Consider the following 17340-nt stretch of genomic DNA (forward strand, 5'->3'; position numbering starts at 1 on the left):
TCTTCTTCTTAGGCTTACGATTTTTGTTGTATAACAATTCTTTATAATTTTCTTCAATTACAAGTTGAACTTATCCACCAACTTCATCAGATAGGACAGAATGGTCTTTAATCAAATGACACCTGAAATTTAAAATAAATAAACCAAACATATTTAAAATATTAACCTATTGATTATATTCAACATAGGTTCTAAAATTTTTAAATTCACTCCATGATGGTCTGAATACTATGTCATTATTATACCTGTAATAATAATACAATATACATAAAATATTGTATCTGAAATTTATATTGAAGAGTTACTTGTTAAGAATAACAATTTGTAGTAGTGATAGCTTCAACATATGAGTTATAAGAGTCGATTTAATGTATACGAATAATTTTGTTACGTTTCAATAAATTGTATGTAAGTTAATATTATAGGTGGAGCAGTCTGGCTGTTTTTTTCAGCCTGTTGATGATTTAAATTTAAACTGTTCTTCCTTGGTTTAATTTCCTTGCTATTTTAATATTTGTAGTAAGACTAGTACTACATCTAAGTTATTGAAAATAGTCTGGTTTACAAAATAATGTGATAGTCTATTATAAAACTAATGACAGTTAATTTTATAGCTGAATCACTGTGGTTGGTTACTATTGTTGAGAGCGGTAAAATTTATTTTATAGTCCTAAATCATGCTTTTGGGAATATAAAAAGCATAGTCATTAAGAGATATCGAAGTGTAAATTTGCTACCACAAAAAATACTATATTAGAAAAAAACTATCTAAATGCAAATTTTTTGCAGATCATTTTTTTTGGTTCTCCAGAATTTTGACTATTGTGACGCTCATGATAAGAAGGGTCTGCATTAAATTTGTCATGCAATACTTTGGAAACACCTTTTCCCTTGAAATTGGTCTGTCTCATGTTGCCATTGTCAGGGTCATGATCCAATAAATAACCTAATAAAAAATTGTTAATGTTTCATAATTGTATGTAATACTAGCCGACCCGTCACAGCTTCGCCCGTGATTGGTTGTTTATTTTGTTTTTGGACAATGATATGTATAATTTTTTATTTAAATTTTATCTTTTAATGTGATCGGCAAGTGAATATAAAAAACGGTTAATGAAAACGTATTGAAATGTTTCTAACGGTATTAATGGTATTAATTTTTATAGCACTTCATTACCCGTAAAAAAACGCAAATCTTAAAAAAATGATGATTGTTAATCTACTTTTGGGTGTAACATGCTGCAGCCTGCAGTAAGTGCAACTCAACCACCCCGGTAGGCAATCCGAGTACGTCGGATCGCGGACAAAGGCAACTCTTTCACCAATCACCTTGGTAGACAATTTTCAATAATTCGAATTGATCCAAGCTTGTACTTGATCTGCCCATAAAACCAATGGCAACCGATAATAAACAAACACAAATAATTTCTACTGTTGACTGTAACCAATGGGAACTATTAATAAATAAAAATAAAATTTCCAATGTAAACTTCAATGTCCCTGTTTGAGCACGTCTTTAAAATGCGAATTTTGGCAAATCCTTTCTTATTGCACGGTGAAAACATGAGAAGAACCCCTATTCCAAATTTCAAGTCTGTACGTTGAGTAGTTTTTGAGATACAGTGATCAGTGAGTGAGGGGTATTTGGATTTTATAAGTATAGATTAAATAAAGAATAACAATTTGTGGTAGTGATAGATTCAACATAGGAGCTATAAGAGTCGTTTTTATGTTTACAAATATGTTGTTACATTTCAATAAATTGTATGTCAGTTAACATTATTTCTGGAGCAGTCTTGCTGTTTTTTTCAGCTTGTTGATGATTTAAATTTAACTGTTCTTCCTTAGTTTCTTTCCCTTACTATTCTTCTATTTTTTGAGAGCGGTAAAATTTATTTTATAGTCCTAAATCATGCTTTTGGAAATACAAACACGTTTGGACAAACAGACACGTTTTGTCAACGAAAAAACACTTTATTAATTTATACACATATAATAATTACTGGATTCTCGTCCATACTACATCGTCCAACTACATCAGACTTTCGCTGTGGGAAATACAATTAAAACATCTAGAACTCTACTGGATAAATGTGGATAAGCCTTTTGAACATGCAACCAGACATTTTTTAACGAATTTTGATCAAATCGTATTAATAAAGTACTGTCTTGTTCTTATCCACATCAGAACTTTTTTAAATATAATAATCAATTTCTTGTAAAAGGATTTTTAACTGATCTATTGATTTAATAGGCTTATTAAATTCGTATTTCTTGTCATATATTATTATAATTGGTACAAGACTATTATAAAAATTAATTTTTCTCATTATTGTTTCAAATTCGTCTTGTTGATAAAAATTTGTTTCGTTTTGTGCACAGTTATGTGTGCTTTTCCAAAAAAAAACTATCTAGAAAGTTCAATGCATTTAGAAATTTCAAAAAAAAATCCATCTTCCACTTTCAAATCTTCAGTTTTAACATCATCCATTATTATTATACGTTGTGAGATACATGAACTATAATGTAAATCAAAATCATGTGTATCAGACTTCTTGGATAAGAAAAATATTTTTAAATAACTGGAGTCTTTTTGTGGCAAAGATGGATTTTAAAGATTTCATTTTATTGTCAATTTATTCTGGACAAATAACATAATTAGAAAAAAATTTTTCGACGAATATTTTTCCCACTTGCATCTGTATTTTTGTGTGTAAACAAGGCAGTTCTTGTTTACTTTCAACGCGACAATAATGCATGTATTAATGTCCCATGGGCATCTGTTATCCAAGGCGTAAACGTGGCAGTCTAAGTGACCGTTCAATGCGGCGTTGCTGAAAGTATCTTCTTCCTACTGGCATCTGTATTTTTGTGTGTGAACAAGGCATTTCTTGTTTACTTTCAACACGGTTTTGATTCACGTATCTTCTTCCCACTGGCATCTGTTTTTTCGAGTGTAAAAAGGCAGTCCTTGTTTTCTTTCAACGCGGTGTTGCTGCACGTATCTTCTTCTCACTGGATTCTGTACTTTTGTGTGCCAACAAGGCATTTCTTGTTTACTTATAACGATAAACAAAAACTACCTTGTTTACACACAAAAATACGGATGCCAGTGGAAGAAAATACGTGCAGCAAGACCGCGATAAAAAAAAACGAGGACTGCCTTTTACACTCAAAAAAACAGATGCCAGTGGGAAGAAGATACGCGCAACAACTCCGTGTTGAAAGTAAACGAGGACTGCCTTGTTTACACTTGAGAAAACAGATGACCTTGGGACGAAGATACATGCAGCAACGCCGTATGGAACAGTCACATAGACTGCCACGTTTACGCCTTGGATAACAGATGCCCATGGGACGCTTATACGTGGATAAACTTGACGCTGTGGTAAACCTTTTATCACAGATAATACACCTATATGGTTTTCTTTTGCCGGGTGCCGTGTCCGTACCGAATGCTCGGGTTTGAGTGCTTGTCGGTGGGTGTCCCCCAGCCGGACTTCCGCCTTGCACGTATTCGCGCACGAGTTGGTCGGGCTCGTGTGATCTCAGTCAGGTTCGTGCAAAAAGCGCCAGCGCGCTCGCAGAGGTCCGCGTCTGCTTCGCTCGTCGTGCTCTGACGCCTCTCGCCCAAGTCCACTGGTTTGTCGCAGGTGGTATGGTTCCCCCACTCGGGTAGATGGTTCCTATGCGGAAAAGGAAGGTGCCCTCCATCTCCTCGGTCGTCCATATTCGGGGACCCACGTCGAGGTCTTTTGACGTGCCTATCAGGTCTACCCTTCCTCAGTGCGTTGATACGCCTGGAACACGGTTATTGGTTTTTCCCGTGAGTCCGCTCTCTGCGATTCGGTCCGCTCCGATCGCTTGCACCTTGAGCGCGGAGCTTTTTCGTAGCTGACGGTCGGGCAGTCGTATGTGTAAGCAGATGCTCTGCGATCCATGAGGGCCTGCGTTTGGCAAGCTGCCCATCTCTGGGGTATACTGTTGGAGTAGCTGGTCTGCTGAAAACTGCCTAGCCAGTCCTCTTTTTCTTCACTGATGACCCTTCCCCGTCACCACCGGTAAGTCTCCGAGACCACCTCCAGGTGCTTCCTATTACCCCGGGAAGCTCATTTTGGAGATGCGCCCTCCACTGGCGTTGAGATCGGAACGGGGTCCTTAGGTGACCCGGAGGTGCGAAGACGCCTTCCGGCCGTTTGTCATCCGCCCAGTCCTGTACCCAGGCAGGACATCGGCAGCCGCGGTCTCAATCCCGCGGCTCTTTTTCGCTCCGCAGGATTCTGCACAATCATGAGTAAGCTTTTCGTGAGGGCACTCGAGGGTGTAGCCTTGTTCGGGCGCCCCTCCCGCCTTCCTACCCATTTCAGACCTTTTGTGACTTAGCGTGCTCTAAACCACCGGGTTGCCACCGTGGAAGGTACAGGTGGCCCAGGGAACTCGGAGGTCCTTGGTCATTTCGCTAGCACCAAGCTTGACCTGCCCCGAACCCTTGTGATTATAGCTCAGTTAACTCGAAGCTCTAGGACTAGCTTCATTAAGACCGTACCCCGCCTGCCCCTTTCCTGGACCAGATAAGTCAGCCAGTCTCTCAACGTGACTCGTCTTGGCACGGTCGGTAGCAGGTGTGTACTTGTACTGGTCAGTCTACCCGCCTGACTCGTCGTGACCCGGTTGGGCCGTCCTTGCAGGCGGGAGGGCGTGCCAGTAAGTCTTCACGGGGTTACCTCGATGCCCTTACAGCAACCTAGGTCAGACCGCTCCCCGACCGGCGGGTGCTTCACCCATGAGGGCGCGGCAACACCGGCCCGGTGTAACCAGCAGTCCCCCAGACCTGCCCTCGCTCTGCCGCCTTCAGAGTTCTGGTAGCCTCGTGTTGTTTGTAACGGTCGGTTTCCACGCAGCAACAGGTGATCCGAGCCCGCCGTCGCCGTCGTCACCGCAGTTTCTTTAGCCGTTCTTACGGCGACGATGGTCATTCGCACCCGTTGCCTCACTTCCGCCTACGTTACTAAGATGGTACCTGCCCGTAGATCAGGTATGTGGTTCCTGACTCCACCCACTCTTCGGTGGTTTCAGTCTTACGGTAGCAAATTGTGCTTGTTTTGACGACAAATTGTGTTTGCCGGCCACGGCGGGCTGGTGCGTTCAAGGTTTTGCCACTGATAGCGCCCTGCTGTCGAGGTTTGTTCCGGCGCACAACATCGGAGTCTTCCCTCCAAAGCAGGGTCATTTGCAAACGGTTGACTGAATCCAAATCACCGCCTGATATGCACTGTTAAATGTTATGCAATAGCAAACCTTCTTTTACAGATTTCACATTTATATGGCTTTTCGCCAGTATGTGTCCTCATATGCACTGTTAAATTGTATGCAATAGCAAACCTTCTTTTACAGATATCACATTGATATGGCTTTGCGCCAGTATGTGTCCTTGTATGGTTTTGTAAACCTACTGCAAGAGAAAACCCTTTATCACAGATAGCACATTTATACGGTTTTTCAGAATAAATCATTCATTTGTGCCATTTGTCATAAATCATATTTGAAAATTCACCTAATGCTTAATTATACCCAGAATTGCTGCACGATTATTTGTCCCACGGTTATCTCTTTTCTCCAGTGTAAAGAAGTCAGTCCTCTTTTCCTTTCTACGCTTCGTTGCTTCGTGTATCTTCTTCCCACTGGCATCTGTATTCTTTTGTGTAATCAAGTCAGTTCTTGTAACAGATATCACATTGATATGGCTTTCGCCAGTGTGTGTCCTTGTATGGTTTTATGAACCTACTGCAAGAGAAAACCCTTTATCACAGATAACACATTTATACGGCTTTTCAGCAGGAATCATTCATTTGTGCCATTTGTCATAAATCATATTTGAAAAATCACATAATGCTTCATTATACCCAGGGTTGCTGCACGTTTATTCGTCTCACGGTTATCTCTTTTCTCCAGTGTAAAAAGACAGTCCTCGTTTCCTTTCTACGCATCGTTGCTTCCTGTATCTTCTTCCCACTGGCATCTGTATTCTTTTGTGTAATCAAGTCAGTTCTTGTAACAGATATCACATTGATATGGATTTTCGCCAGTGTGTGTCCTTGTATGGTTTTATAAACCTACTGCAAGAGAAAACCCTTTATCACAGATAGCACATTTATACGGCTTTTCAGCAGGAATCATTCTTTTGTGTCATTTGTCATAAATCATATTTGAAAATTCACATAATGCTTCATTATACCCAGAGTTGCTGCACGATTATTTGTCCCACGGTTATCTCTTTTCTCCAGTCTAAAGAAGGCAGTCCTCGTTTGCTTTCAACGCATCGTTGCTGCATGTATCTTCTGCCCACTGGCATCTGTATTTTCAAGCGTAAATTAGGCAGTTATCGGTTGCTTTCAACGCATCGTTGCAGCACGTTTATTCGTCCCACGGTTATCTCTTTTCTCCAGTGTAAAGAAGGCAGTCCTCATTTCCTTTCTACGCATCGTTGCTTTCTGTATCTTCTTCCTGCTGGCATCTGTATTCTTTTGTGTAATCAAGTCAGTTCTTGTAACAGATATCACATTGATATGTTTTTTCGCAAGTGTGTGTCCTTGTATGGTTTTAAAAACCTACTGCAAGAGAAAACCCTTTATCACAGATAGCACATTTATACGGCTTTTCAGCAGGAATCATTCTTTTGTGTCATTTGTCATAAATCATATTTGAAAATTCACATAATGCTTCATTATACCCAGAATTGCTGCACGATTATTTGTCCCGCGGTTATCTCTTTTCTCCAGTCTAAAGAAGGCAGTCCTCGTTTGCTTTCAACGCATCGTTGCAGCACGTTTACTCGTCTCACAGTTATCTGTTTTCTCCAGTTTAAAATGACAGTCCTCGTTTCCTTTCTACGCTTCGCTGCTCCATGTATCTTCTCCCCACTGGCATCTGTATTCTTTTGTGTAATCAAGTCAGTTCTTGTACGGCTTTTCGGCAGGAAACATTCTTTTGTGCCATTTGTCATAAATCATATTTGAAAATTCACATAATGCTTCATTATATCCAGGGTTGCAGAACGATAATTCGTCCCACGGTTATCTCTTTTCTCAAGTGTAAAGAAGGCAGTCCTCGTTTCCTTTCTACGCATCGTTGCTTCATGTATCTTCTTCCCTCTGGCATCTGTATTCTTTTGTGTAATCAAGTCAGTTCTTGTAACAGATATCACATTGATATGGCTTTTCGCCATTGTGTGTCCTTGTATGGTTTTATAAACCTACTGCAAGAGAAAACCCTTTATCACAGATAGCTCATTTATACGGCTCTTCAGCAGGAATCATTCTTTTGTGCCATTTGTCATAAATAATATTTGAAAATTCACCTAATGCTTCATTAAACCCAGGGTTGCTGCACGATTATTCGTCTCACGGTTATCTCTTTTCTCCAGTGTAAAGAAGGCAGTCCTCGTTTCCTTTCTACGCATCGTTGCTTCCTGTATCTTCTTCCTACTGGCATCTGTATTCTTTTGTGTAATCAAGTCAGTTCTTGTAACAGATATTACATTGTTATGGTTTTTCGCAGGTATGTGTCCTTGTATGGTTTTATAAACCTACTGCAAGAGAAAACCCTTTATCACAGATAGTACATTTATACTGCTTTTCAGCAGGAACCATTCTTTTGTGCCATTTGTCATAAATCATATTTGAAAATTCACGTAATGCTTCATTATACCCAGAGTTGCTGCACGATTATTTGTCCCACGGTTATCTCTTTTCTCCAGTGTAAAGAAGGCAGTCCTCGTTTGCTTTCAACGCGTCGTTGATGCATGTATCATCTGCCCACTGGCATCTGTAGTTTCAAGCGTAAATGAGGCAGTTATCGGTTGCTTTCAACGCATCGTTGTAGCACGTTTATTCGTCCCACGGTTATCTCTTTTCTCCAGTGTAAAGAAGGCAGTCCTCGTTTCCTTTCTACGCATCGTTGCTTCCTGTATCTTCTTCCTACTGGCATCTGTATTCTTTTGTGTAATCAAGTCAGTTCTTGTAACAGATATCACATTGATATGGATTTACGCCAGTGTGTGTCCTTGTATGGTTTAATAAACCTACTGCAAAGAAAACCCTTTATCATAGATAGCTCATTTATACGGCTCTTCAGCAGGAATCATTCTTTTGTGCCATTTGTCATAAATCATATTTGAAAATTCACATAATGCTTCATTATATCTAGGGTTGCAGAACGATAATTCGTCCCACGGTTATCTCTTTTCTCAAGTGTAAAGAAGGCAGTCCTCGTTTCCTTTCTACGCATCGTTGCTTCATGTATCTTCTTCCCTCTGGCACCTGTATTCTTTTGTGTAATCAAGTCAGTTCTTGTAACAGATATCACATTGATATGGCTTTTCGCCAGTGTGTGTCCTTGTATGGTTTTATAAACCTACTGCAAGAGAAAACCCTTTATCACAGATAGCTCATTTACACGGCTCTTCAGCAGGAATCATTCTTTTGTGGCATTTGTCATAAATCATATTTGAAAATTCACCTAATGCTTCATTATACCCAGGGTTGCTGCACGATTATTCGTCCCACCGTTATCTCTTTTCTTCAGTGTAAAGAAGGCAGTCCTCGTTTCCTTTCTACGCATCGTTGCTTCCTGTATCTTTTTCCTACTGGCATCTGTATTCTTTTGTGTAATCAAGTCAGTTCTTGTAACAGATATCACATTGATATGGTTTTTCGCAAGTGTGTGTCCTTGTATGGTTTTATAAACCTACTGCAAGAGAAAACCCTTTTATCACAGATAGCACATTTATGCTGCTTTTCAGCAGGAACCATTCTTTTGTGCCATTTGTCATAAATCATATTTGAAAATTCACATAATGCTTCATTATACCCAGGGTTGCTGCACGATTATTCGTCCCACGGTTATCTCTTTTCTCCAGTGTATAGAAGAAAGTCCTACTTTCCTTTCTACGCTTTATGTATCTTCTTCCCACTGGCATCTGTATTCTTTTGTTTAATCTAGTCAGTTCTTGTAACAGATATCCCATTGATATGGATTTTCGCCAGTGTGTGTCCTTGTATGGTTTTATAAACCTACTGCAAGAGAAAACCCTTTATCATAGATAGCATATTTATACGGCTCTTCAGCAGGAATCATTCTTTTGTGCCATTTGTCATAAATCATATTTGAAAATTCACCTAATGCTTCATTATACCCAGGGTTGCTGCACGATTATTCGTCTCACGGTTATCTCCTTTCTCCTGTGTAAAGAAGGCAGTCCTCGTTTCCTTTCTACGCATCGTTGCTTCCTGTATCTTCTTCCTACTGGCATCTGTATTCTTTTGTGTAATCAAGTCAGTTCTTGTAACAGATATCACATTGATATGGTTTTTCTCAAGTGTGTGTCCTTGTATGGTTTTATAAACCTACTGCAAGAGAAAACCCTTTATCGCAGATAGCACATTTATACGGCTCTTCAGCAGGAATCATTCTTTTGTGCCATTTGTCATAAATCATATTTGAAAATTCACCTAATGCTTAATTATACCCAGGGTTGCTGCACGATTATTCGTCCCACCGTTATCTCTTTTCTCCAGTGTAAAGAAGGCAGTCCTCGTTTCCTTTCTACGCATCGTTGCTTCCTGTATCTTTTTCCTACTGGCATCTGTATTCTTTTGTGTAATCAAGTCAGTTCTTGTATCAGATATCATATTGATATGGTTTTTCGCCAGTGTGTGTCCTTGTATGGTTTTATAAACCTACTGCAAGAGAAAACCCTTTATCACAGATAGCACATTTATACTGCTTTTCAGCAGGAACCATTCTTTTGTGCCATTTGTCATAAATCATATTTGAAAATTCACATAATGCTTCATTATACCCAGAGTTGCTGCACGATTATTTGTCCCACGGTTATCTCTTTTCTCCAGTGTAAAGAAGGCAGTCCTCGTTTGCTTTCAACGCGTCGTTGCTGCATGTATCATCTGCCCACTGGCATCTGTAGTTTCAAGCGTAAATGAGGCAGTTATCGGTTGCTTTCAACGCATCGTTGCAGCACGTTTATTCGTCCCACGGTTATCTCTTTTCTCCAGTGTAAAGAAGGCAGTCCTCGTTTCCTTTCTACGCATCGTTGCTTCCTGTATCTTCTTCCTACTGGCATCTGTATTCTTTTGTGTAATCAAGTCAGTTCTTGTAACAGATATCACATTGATATGGATTTTCGCCAGTGTGTGTCCTTGTATGGTTTTATAAACCTACTGCAAAGAAAACCCTTTATCATAGATAGCTCATTTATACGGCTCTTCAGCAGGAATCATTCTTTTGTGCCATTTGTCATAAATCATATTTGAAAATTCACCTAATGCTTCATTATTCCCAGGGTTGCTGCACGATTATTCGTCCCACCGTTATCACTTTTCTCCAGTAAAAAGAAGGCAGTCCTCGTTTCCTTTCTACGCATCGTTGCTTCCTGTATCTTTTTCCTACTGGTATCTGTATTCTTTTGTGTAATCAAGTCAGTTCTTGTAACAGATATCACATTGATATGGTTTTTCGCAAGTGTGTGTCCTTGTATGGTTTTATAAACCTACTGCAAGAGAAAACCTTTTTATCACAGATAGCACATTTATGCTGCTTTTCAGCAGGAACCATTCTTTTGTGCCATTTGTCATAAATCATATTTGAAAATTCACATAATGTTTTATTATACCCAGGGTTGCTGCACGATTATTCGTCCCACGGTTATCTCTTTTCTCCAGTGTATAGAAGAAAGTCCTACTTTCCTTTCTACGCTTTATGTATCTTCTTCCCACTGGCATCTGTATTCTTTTGTTTAATCTAGTCAGTTCTTGTAACAGATATCACATTGATATGGATTTTCGCCAGTGTGTGTCCTTGTATGGTTTTATAAACCTACTGCAAGAGAAAACCCTTTATCATAGATAGCACATTTATACGGCTCTTCAGCAGGAATCATCCTTTTGTGCCATTTGTCATAAATCATATTTGAAAATTCACCTAATGCTTCATTATACCCAGGGTTGCTGCACGATTATTCGTCCCACCGTTATCTCTTTTCTCCAGTGTAAAGAAGGCAGTCGCCGTTTCCATTCTACGCATCGTTGCTTCCTGTATCTTTTTCCTACTGGCATCTGTATTCTTTTGTGTAATCAAGTCAGTTCTTGTAACAGATATCACATTGATATGGTTTTTCTCAAGTGTGTGTCCTTGTATGGTTTTATAAACCTACTGCAAGAGAAAACCCTTTATCGCAGATAGCACATTTATACGGCTCTTCAGCAGGAATCATTCTTTTGTGCCATTTGTCATAAATCATATTTGAAAATTCACATAATGCTTCATTATACCCAGAGTTGCTGCACGATTATTTGTCCCACGGTTATCTCTTTTCTCCAGTGTAAAGAAGGCAGTCCTCGTTTGCTTTCAACGCGTCGTTGCTGCATGTATCATCTGCCCACTGGCATCTGTAGTTTCAAGCGTAAATGAGGCAGTTATCGGTTGCTTTCAACGCATCGTTGCAGCACGTTTATTCGTCCCACGGTTATCTCTTTTCTCCAGTGTAAAGAAGGCAGTCCTCGTTTCCTTTCTACGCATCGTTGCTTCCTGTATCTTCTTCCTACTGGCATCTGTATTCTTTTGTGTAATCAAGTCAGTTCTTGTAACAGATATCACATTGATATGGATTTTCGCCAGTGTGTGTCCTTGTATGGTTTTATAAACCTACTGCAAAGAAAACCCTTTATCATAGATAGCTCATTTATACGGCTCTTCAGCAGGAATCATTCTTTTGTGCCATTTGTCATAAATCATATTTGAAAATTCACCTAATGCTTCATTATTCCCAGGGTTGCTGCACGATTATTCGTCCCACCGTTATCACTTTTCTCCAGTAAAAAGAAGGCAGTCCTCGTTTCCTTTCTACGCATCGTTGCTTCCTGTATCTTTTTCCTACTGGTATTTGTATTCTTTTGTGTAATCAAGTCAGTTCTTGTAACAGATATCACATTGATATGGTTTTTCGCAAGTGTGTGTCCTTGTATGGTTTTATAAACCTACTGCAAGAGAAAACCTTTTTATCACAGATAGCACATTTATGCTGCTTTTCAGCAGGAACCATTCTTTTGTGCCATTTGTCATAAATCATATTTGAAAATTCACATAATGCTTTATTATACCCAGGGTTGCTGCACGATTATTCGTCCCACGGTTATCTCTTTTCTCCAGTGTATAGAAGAAAGTCCTACTTTCCTTTCTACGCTTTATGTATCTTCTTCCCACTGGCATCTGTATTCTTTTGTTTAATCTAGTCAGTTCTTGTAACAGATATCACATTGATATGGATTTTCGCCAGTGTGTGTCCTTGTATGGTTTTATAAACCTACTGCAAGAGAAAACCCTTTATCATAGATAGCATATTTATACGGCTCTTCAGCAGGAATCATTCTTTTGTGCCATTTGTCATAAATCATATTTGAAAATTCACCTAATGCTTCATTATACCCAGGGTTGCTGCACGATTATTCGTCTCACGGTTATCTCTTTTCTCCTGTGTAAAGAAGGCAGTCCTCGTTTCCTTTCTACGCATCGTTGCTTCCTGTATCTTGTTCCTACTGGCATCTGTATTCTTTTGTGTAATCAAGTCAGTTCTTGTAACAGATATCACATTGATATGGTTTTTCTCAAGTGTGTGTCCTTGTATGGTTTTATAAACCTACTGCAAGAGAAAACCCTTTATCGCAGATAGCACATTTATACGGCTCTTCAGCAGGAATCATTCTTTTGTGCCATTTGTTTAAATCATATTTGAAAATTCACCTAATGCTTCATTATACCCAGGGTTGCTGCACGATTATTCGTCCCACCGTTATCTCTTTTCTCCAGTGTAAAGGAGGCATACCAGTGGGCAGATGATACATGCAGCAACGACGCGTTGAAAGCAAACGAGGACTGCCTTCTTTACACAGGAGAAAAGAGACAACCGTGAGACGAATAATCGTGCAGCAACCCTGGATATAATGAAGCATTATGTGAATTTTCAAATATGATTTATGACAAATGGCACAAAAGAATGATTCCTGCTGAAGAGCCGTATAAATGAGCTATCTATGATAAAGGGTTTTCTTTGCAGTAGGTTTATAAAACCATACAAGGACACACACTGGCGAAAATTCATATCAATGTGATATCTTTTACAAGAACTGACTAGATTCAACAAAAGAATACAGATGCCAGTGGGAAGAAGATACATAAAGCGTAGAAAGGAAAATAGGACTTTCTTCTATACACTGGAGAAAAGAGATAACCGTGGGACGAATAATCGTGCAGCAACCCTGGGTATAATGAAGCATTATGTGAATTTTCAAATATGATTTATGACAAATGGCACAAAAGAATGGTTCCTGCTGAAAAGCAGCATAAATGTGCTATCTGTGATAAAAGGGTTTTCTCTTGCAGTAGGTTTATAAAACCATACAAGGACACACACTTGCGAAAAACCATATCAATGTGATATCTGTTACAAGAACTGACTTGATTACACAAAAGAATACAGACGCCAGTAGGAAAAAGATACAGGAAGCAACGATGCGTAGAAAGGAAACGAGGACTGCCTTCTTTACACTTGAGAAAAGAGATAACCGTGGGACGAATTATCGTTCTGCAACCCTGGATATAATGAAGCATTATGTGAATTTTCAAATATGATTTATGACAAATGGCACAAAAGAATGATTCCTGCTGAAGAGCCGTATAAATGAGCTATCTATGATAAAGGGTTTTCTTTGCAGTAGGTTTATAAAACCATACAAGGACACACACTGGCGAAAATCCATATCAATGTGATATCTGTTACAAGAACTGACTTGATTACACAAAAGAATACAGATGCCAGTAGGAAGAAGATACAGGAAGCAACGATGCGTAGAAAGGAAACGAGGACTGCCTTCTTTACACTGGAGAAAAGAGATAACCGTGAGATGAATAAACGTTATCGGTTGCTTTCAACGCATCGTTGCAGCACGTTTATTCGTCCCACGGTTATCTCTTTTCTCCAGTGTAAAGAAGGCAGTCCTCGTTTCCTTTCTACGCATCGTTGCTTCCTGTATCTTCTTCCTACTGGCATCTGTATTCTTTTGTGTAATCAAGTCAGTTCTTGTAACAGATATCACATTGATATGGATTTTCGCCAGTGTGTGTCCTTGTATGGTTTTATAAACCTACTGCAAAGAAAACCCTTTATCATAGATAGCTCATTTATACGGCTCTTCAGCAGGAATCATTCTTTTGTGCCATTTGTCATAAATCATATTTGAAAATTCACCTAATGCTTCATTATACCCAGGGTTGCTGCACGATTATTCGTCCCACCGTTATCTCTTTTCTCCAGTAAAAAGAAGGCAGTCCTTGTTTCCTTTCTACGCATCGTTGCTTCCTGTATCTTCTTCCTACTGGCATCTGTATTCTTTTGTGTAATCAAGTCAGTTCTTGTAACAGATATCACATTGATATGGATTTTCGCCAGTGTGTGTCCTTGTATGGTTTTATAAACCTACTGCAAAGAAAACCCTTTATCATAGATAGCTCATTTATACGGCTCTTCAGCAGGAATCATTCTTTTGTGCCATTTGTCATAAATCATATTTGAAAATTCACATAATGCTTCATTATATCCAGGGTTGCAGAACGATAATTCGTCCCACGGTTATCTCTTTTCTCCAGTGTAAAGAAGGCAGTCCTCGTTTCCTTTCTACGCATCGTTGCTTCCTGTATCTTCTTCCTACTGGCATCTGTATTCTTTTGTGTAATTAAGTCAGTTCTTGTAACAGATATCACATTGATATGGATTTTCGCCAGTTTGTGTCCTTGTATGGTTTTATAAACCTACTGCAAATAAAACCCTTTATCATAGATAGCTCATTTATACGGCTCTTCAGCAGGAACCATTCTTTTGTGCCATTTGTCATAAATCATATTTGAAAATTCACATAATGCTTCATTATACCCAGGGTTGCTGCACGATTATTCGTCCCACGGTTATCTCTTTTCTCCAGTGTATAGAAGAAAGTCCTATTTTCCTTTCTACGCATCGTTGCTTCCTGTATCTTTTTCCTACTGGCATCTGTATTCTTTTGTGTAATCAAGTCAGTTCTTGTAACAGATATCACATTGATATGGTTTTTCGCCAGTGTGTGTCCTTGTATGGTTTTATAAACCTACTGCAAGAGAAAACCCTTTATCACAGATAGCACATTTATACTGCTTTTCAGCAGGAACCATTCTTTTGTGCCATTTGTCATAAATCATATTTGAAAATTCACATAATGCTTCATTATACCCAGAGTTGCTGCACGATTATTTGTCCCACGGTTATCTCTTTTCTCCAGTGTAAAGAAGGCAGTCCTCCTTTGCTTTCAACGAGTCGTTGCTGCATGTATCATCTGCCCACTGGCATCTGTAGTTTCAAGCGTAAATGAGGCAGTTATCGGTTGCTTTCAACGCATCGTTGCAGCACGTTTATTCGTCCCACGGTTATCTCTTTTCTCCAGTGTAAAGAAGGCAGTCCTCGTTTCCTTTCTACGCATCGTTGCTTCCTGTATCTTCTTCCTACTGGCATCTGTATTCTTTTGTGTAATCAAGTCAGTTCTTGTAACAGATATCACATTGATATGGATTTTCGCCAGTGTGTGTCCTTGTATGGTTTTATAAACCTACTGCAAAGAAAACCCTTTATCATAGATAGCTCATTTATACGGCTCTTCAGCAGGAATCATTCTTTTGTGCCATTTGTCATAAATCATATTTGAAAATTCACCTAATGCTTCATTATTCCCAGGGTTGCTGCACGATTATTCGTCCCACCGTTATCACTTTTCTCCAGTAAAAAGAAGGCAGTCCTCGTTTCCTTTCTACGCATCGTTGCTTCCTGTATCTTTTTCCTACTGGTATCTGTATTCTTTTGTGTAATCAAGTCAGTTCTTGTAACAGATATCACATTGATATGGTTTTTCGCAAGTGTGTGTCCTTGTATGGTTTTATAAACCTACTGCAAGAGAAAACCTTTTTATCACAGATAGCACATTTATGCTGCTTTTCAGCAGGAACCATTCTTTTGTGCCATTTGTCATAAATCATATTTGAAAATTCACATAATGCTTTATTATACCCAGGGTTGCTGCACGATTATTCGTCCCACGGTTATCTCTTTTCTCCAGTGTATAGAAGAAAGTCCTACTTTCCTTTCTACGCTTTATGTATCTTCTTCCCACTGGCATCTGTATTCTTTTGTTTAATCTAGTCAGTTCTTGTAACAGATATCACATTGATATGGATTTTCGCCAGTGTGTGTCCTTGTATGGTTTTATAAACCTACTGCAAGAGAAAACCCTTTATCATAGATAGCATATTTATACGGCTCTTCAGCAGGAATCATTCTTTTGTGCCATTTGTCATAAATCATATTTGAAAATTCACCTAATGCTTCATTATACCCAGGGTTGCTGCACGATTATTCGTCTCACGGTTATCTCTTTTCTCCTGTGTAAAGAAGGCAGTCCTCGTTTCATTTCTACGCATCGTTGCTTCCTGTATCTTCTTCCTACTGGCATCTGTATTCTTTTGTGTAATCAAGTCAGTTCTTGTAACAGATATCACATTGATATGGTTTTTCTCAAGTGTGTGTCCTTGTATGGTTTTATAAACCTACTGCAAGAGAAAACCCTTTATCGCAGATAGCACATTTATCCGGCTCTTCAGCAGGAATCATTCTTTTGTGCCATTTGTTTAAATCATATTTGAAAATTCACATAATGCTTCATTATACCCAGAGTTGCTGCACGATTATTTGTCCTACGGTTATCTCTTTTCTCCAGTGTAAAGAAGGCAGTCCTCGTTTGCTTTCAACGCGTCGTTGCTGCATGTATCATCTGCCCACTGGCATCTGTAGTTTCAAGCGTAAATGAGGCAGTTATCGGTTGCTTTCAACGCATCGTTGCAGCACGTTTATTCGTCCCACGGTTATCTCTTTTCTCCAGTGTAAAGAAGGCAGTCCTCGTTTCCTTTCTACGCATCGTTGCTTCCTGTATCTTCTTCCTACTGGCATCTGTATTCTTTTGTGTAATCAAGTCAGTTCTTGTAACAGATATCACATTGATATGGATTTTCGCCAGTGTGTGTCTTTGTATGGTTTTATAAACCTACTGCAAAGAAAACCCTTTATCATAGATAGCTCATTTATACGGCTCTTCAGCAGGAATCATTCTTTTGTGCCATTTGTCATAAATCATATTTGAAAATTCACCTAATGCTTCATTATTCCCAGGGTTGCTGCACGATTATTCGTCCCAC

Source organism: Metopolophium dirhodum, chromosome 1, assembly GCF_019925205.1.
Source record: "Metopolophium dirhodum isolate CAU chromosome 1, ASM1992520v1, whole genome shotgun sequence".
Lineage (NCBI taxonomy): Eukaryota > Metazoa > Arthropoda > Insecta > Hemiptera > Aphididae > Metopolophium > Metopolophium dirhodum.